The sequence below is a fragment of the Cyrtonyx montezumae genome, unplaced genomic scaffold (assembly GCF_038088225.1).
Source record: "Cyrtonyx montezumae isolate F1298 unplaced genomic scaffold, pur_monq_1.0 scaffold_41, whole genome shotgun sequence".
In the NCBI taxonomy this organism is placed as follows: Eukaryota; Metazoa; Chordata; class Aves; order Galliformes; family Odontophoridae; genus Cyrtonyx; species Cyrtonyx montezumae.
In genome coordinates, this window is record NW_027072047.1 from 95,840 (window position 1) to 101,839 (window position 6,000).

Below are 6,000 nucleotides of genomic sequence, written 5' to 3' on the forward strand. Positions count from 1 at the left end.
GGGTGTTGGTTGATGCTCGGCTCAACATGAGCCGGCAGTGTGCCCAGGTGGCCAAGAAGGCCAACAGCATCCTGGCCTGTATTAGAAATAGTGTAGCCAGCAGGAGCAGGGAGGTGATCATCCCCCTGTACTCAGCTCTGGTGCGGCCCCACCTCGAGTACTGTGTTCAGTTTTGGGCCCCTCACTACAAGAAGGACATTGAGGCCCTGGAGCGTGTTCAGAGAAGGGCAACAAAACTGGTGAGGGGTCTGGAGCACAAGTCTTATGAGGAGCGGCTGAGGGAGCTGGGATTGTTTAGTCTGGAGAAGAGGAGGCTCAGAGGTGACCTTATAGCACTCTACCACTTCCTGAAGGGGGGTTGTGGTGAGGAGGGGGTAGGCCTCTTCTCCCTGATAAGTAATGACAGGACGAGAGGGAATGGCCACAAGTTGCGCCAGGGAAGATTTAGATTAGACCTCAGGAAGCATTTCTTTTCTGAAAGAGTGGTCAGGCACTGGAATGGCCTGCCTAGGGAGGTGGTTGAGGCACCATCCCTAGCGCTGTTCAAGAAGCGTTTAGATGAGGTGCTTAAGGACTTAATTTAGTAGTTGGGTAGAGATAGTGATAGGAGGATGGTTGGACTAGATGATCTTATAGGTCCTTTCCAACCTTATGAACTTATGAACTTATGAACTTATAAGAGTTTTCTGTCCAATTTGAAGAGGGTCTCCACAGTTTAAACACTTCCTTGATTCAAGTCTTCATACAGTATGGATTTATATCTGCTACTGGTGCACTACATGCTTAGAATTTCTACGTTGCACTGGTTCAGCCTTAACATGAGTACTATGTGCAGTTATGGTTGTAACAAAGAAAAAAGAAGATAGTTCTCTTAGATAGTATCCAAAGGATAGCTATAAAGATGATGAAGGATCTGGAGGGGAAAATGCACACTGCCATGCTGTCCAGGGAAGCGTCTATAGCACAAGAGCCTGACAAAGCTTAAGAAATATCTGGACAACACTCAGACATATGGTCTGATTTTTGGGTGGTGTTGTGTGGAGCCAGTAGTTGGACTCAATGATCCTTATGGGTCCCTTCCAACTTATTTTCCTATGATTATCACTGCAGATTATAGATTGCTCACTGCTACCTTCCTCAGCCCTGCCATGTGTCACGCTCCAATATAAAGGAGGGAGACGAGGTTCTTTATATGTATATGTATACCCGATGGTGAGATTAGGACACAGCAGATCAAATGTTAGCCCAACCAGTATATTACAAATACTAGTTGCTTAGGGATATGGGGAAGGGAAGGTGTGCGATAGAAAAGAGATGAAAAGCAAGGAGACTTGGTGGAAAGCAAGAGAGATATAATCACCACCGTGGATCCAGCGAGGTTCTTAGTAGGTCCGTTGATCTCAGGAACCTGTCTGGTCACCGCGGGGGATGGGAGATGGCAGCAAGCAGGCCTCAGGGTCCGTCCTAAGTCTCGTTGAGAGTTCTCCTCAAAGATCTTTTTCTTTGGGAGTTCTTCTACAAAATCCTTAGTTCAGTGAAGGCCTTTTATTCCCCATTTTTCAAGTGTTTTTTCCTTTTCTCTTTGTTTGTGTGACATGTCTGGCCCAACAGATAAGCCAGCAGCGGATGTTGCCTTCATTGCCATGCAGGAGCATTGTTGTCTTTTTGTGGTGGTCAGCTTCTCCAAGCCGTACCCCCCCCCCCCCCCCTCCCAGAAAAGACTATTTGCACCTATTTCTGCTTATCTTTACAACCATAAGCAGAGATAATGGCACCATAACACCCATCCAGATAACCAGCAGTTATCAGTCAGAGTTTTGTCACCAGAAAAGGTCTTACGAAGCAAACTTTGAGACAAAGAAAAACAGTTTCTTTCTTTCACAACATGTTCCATCACATTGTTGTACCATATGGAATACAACTATGTTATTTCTCTGATGTGTTTAGATTAGGCCAGGTATCTCTCCAATAATCCCTTTGTTCTTGTTTCTCTAGAGTAGTTCATTGTTTATTACTGTTATCCTGTGTGCCCACTGAGTGCCTTTTGGGGAAGTTTTTCATTGAGAGGGTTGAGGTACTTGAACAGGCTTCCCAGATGTATGGATGTGTTCAAGGTCAAGATGAATGGGGAGCTGGACAACCAGATATAGTACTTGATTTAGTGGTTGGAAATTCTGCCTAAGGCAGGTGGATTGGAGCCTAATGATCCTTGAGATCTCTTCCAATCCAAGCCATTCTATGATTCTGTGATTTTCTGCCCATGTGACTGCAACGCTCTCATCCAGTTTGAAAAATCACAGCTAGAGAATGTCCAAAAGCTTGTCTTTATAGAATCTTATTGCATTTTTTTTTCCTTCATTTGGACATTAGTACAATAATATTCAAAAGACAGAATCATATCTGATTATGAAATGCAACTGTATAGGTATAGATATCAAAACAGCATATTTCAAGAACTTTTTTTTTCTTTTTTTTTTTTAGCTTGAAAAAGACTGTTTCTCAGTTGGCATATTTTTTTTTTAAAGGAAAATAAGTTCTGAAATGATGTCATTGTCGTGCTTATATCTCTGGAAGCGTAATTACAGAAACTGTTAAATATACTGACAGTATCATTCTACTGCCAGTCGTAAGGACAAAAGATTTTGTTTAATGTCTTCATCTTTTCCCTGTTTAGTACTTAGTTTCCAATTATTGGATATGAAGAAGACCATTTTGTACATCATAAAAAAGAAAAAATATTTTATTAGTCCATTTATTTAGGAATGTATAAACAAATGTACATTTTACAACAGCATCATGTAAAAATGTAGTAGAATTCTGATGATCATATCTATTTTGACAGCTTCCAATATGTTTAGAGTGACCACTTTCATATTCATAAACAACATAGAAAGCAGTAACAATTCTGCATGAGGGATATGAGTACATTTTATAAATCTGCCTTATAAATAAATGTAAATTGATTTATTTGGAAAATTCTTACAGAGCTAAATGTAAAAGATGACAAAGATTCCACTTCTGATTTCCACGGTAGTTCAAGTCCCGATTCTGTTAAAGACACTAGACACTGCATTTGGATATTAACTTGAAGAGGCTATTATAAAATGTGGCAAAATCAACATGTTATGTGTTTGGAAAAGAGATAGTTTAACCAGTATATGACATGAAGAGCAAAGTAGTTAAGTGATTTTAAAATGTTGTTAATTAATCTTGAGCCAAAGAATTCCATTACAGTAAGCTTCATGATATCACTAACTACTTAAATGGAAAAAAAAGTTAAAAAAGATATATATATATTTGTATGTATGTATGATGTATATGTATATGTATATTCTTCAAACAACTGGTGCAGAACTTCAGTTCTTTGGACTTGGAAGTGCTTGATGACCCTTACTGTACTCAAATTTAGTAAAACAATTGTACAGGATAAGAATGTGCATTAATCTGTTACATTTGTATTTCCAAGCTTTAATGTTAGTTTTCATGTGAGCTCTGAAGAAGAGAAAACTTCTCAGTCTGGAAGAAGAGGGTTAGAAACATGAAACCTGTCTGAGAATTAGAGCACTGTACTGACTGTGGAGTTACATTCACCAGCTGCTTATCTCCTTGCAGCTATCAGTAGCACATGATAACATCAAAGGTACATTTTCAGGTACCCAAACCAGCAATCTTTCTCTCTGTTCCTCAAAGCAATAATTAAATGTTCAGTGATATTACTATAAAGCTGGCAGAAATATGGGTGATTAATGGTACAAATATCAGAATTACCACTCTCTGTATGACATATTATCAACACAGAAATGCTGGGAAACTATATTCCAGGAAAAGCTAGCTGTTTTGAAAATGCATTACAACAAAAGAAAAAGAGATTAAATAGATAAGAGTACTTAGCTAGGTAAAATCTTTCCAATCTACAGCAAGTGCTCTTAACAAAGACTGCACAATGAAATTGTTCTCTTGGGAGGACAAATTTCTCCTAATAAGGAAAACATATTTTCCCAAATTCTGTACTGAGGATGTTCTCAAATGACCACAGTTCATACTTTGGACAGCATGGAGAAGTCTCAGGGAAAGCAAAAAAAGGTCTTAACATAGCTCATAAACAGGGCAAGCCATACGAAGTTCAACAAAATGATCTCTGTGTTACTGTAAGCTGTACTGTACTGTAATCAGCAAGTCACCAGGCATGCAAATTTCTAACACAAGCTAATATTACATTCCCACAATTTCCCTGTGCTTATCAAATTAAGGTTGTGCAACCTTTCCAGTAGTACTTAGTTTGACCATAAATAATCTAGAATTTCACAGAATCTTTTAATACGGACAGATATTGATATCTGGAAATATAATTAGTTTAAGAAAAAGTCTTGACAGTGATGCTTTCCCAAATTCATATTGGAGAAGTGTCTCATGGCTAGGACAAAGCCTAAATTCCTTTCAACAACCAAGATCAGTGATTGAGATGAAGAATCTTATGTCTCTGTCCAAGTAAATATAGATTCGAAAGAAAAAGTCTTGACAGTGATGCTTTCCCAAATTCATATTGGAGAAGTGTTTCATGGCTAGGACAAAGCCTAAATTCCTTTCAACAACCAAGATCAGTGATTGAGATGAAGAATCTTATGTCTCTGTCCAAGTAAATATAGATTTGCTATTAAATTTATCTTTCTGACAAATGGTATCTGAAAGGTAACAACTGCACTGCCTCCCAAATTTCAGTCCATTATGTCAATAACTATTGAATGTAATATTTTTCTTCTGATAAATTTAAAATTTCGAATCAAATGTGAACATAAGCACATACGTACAAACACATAAGTAACATACATGCACACAATATAACATAAACAGAATATATACATTTTTAACCAGTCTACACCAATTTTTACAAGCATGCATTCAGTGACAAAATGTTTTAATTTTTTCTTCTTCGGTATATTTGCCCAGGGCCAAAAATAGTAAGAATTATATTATTGAAAAGACACATAATTTGGTACTGAGTAAAAAATGAAAACTAAGTCCTGTCTTATTTTATCTTGAACAAAATTTGAATGGGTAACACGTTTACTCTCAATCCAGAATATTCACTTCTAAGGCAGGTTTTGTCACTTGTTTTCTGTGGATACTAATGTCACTGGAATATATATCCATAGTTATTAAAGGAGAGGGCTAGACTGAAAGCATTTTTTTCTTCAGTTTAGCTGCAGCTTTTTGCTGTAAAGGTTTCTTGACTGTATAACAAAAGGGAAAGGCTGAGACAATAGTGGCTCTTTAATAGGATGGAATACACAAATGCCATACTAGATAGAGGCCAACAAAGTCATCAGATAAATTTATGTTCTCTTTGTTAACTACAGAGTGTAAAGGATTCTTGAATACCAGAACACAGCCAAGACTCTGAGATACTTCAGATGGAAGACCTTCACTGGATTTCAGAAGTCCGAATTAAGGATTAAGGATCAAGAATCATCTTAAAACAATCCCTGTAATGCTATTATTTTAGTGAATAAAAAGTTTACTACTCCATGTTGCAGTTCAATTTTTAATGCATACCTTTCAATCTTTGGGATAAAACATTGACAGCAATTAACTTAAAATCAAACACTAACTCTTAGTCTGTTTTTCTAGGCGTCCATTATTCCCATGTGGTTCTATTATAATTTAAGATCTAATTCACATCAAATCATATGTCTTTTTTTTTTTTTTCCTGCAGAATCTTCTTTCAGTTTTCATTCAGACTTAATGTGGTGCTCTGGGCAACCTAGTTTATAGGGAGGTGTCCCTGCATGTAACAGGGGCTTAGAACTAGGTGATCTTTAAGTTCCATTCCAACACAAACCATTCTATGATTCTATGATTCTTAGTATGTCCATCTTAAATCAGTACAGTAACTCATCCTCATATCTGAAGACTCACTCTTAGATCAGTTATGCCAAAAACATCTCTCAGCAGATAAACTGAACAAGAAGCAGAAAGGGGCACTGATTATTTATTGCCTGC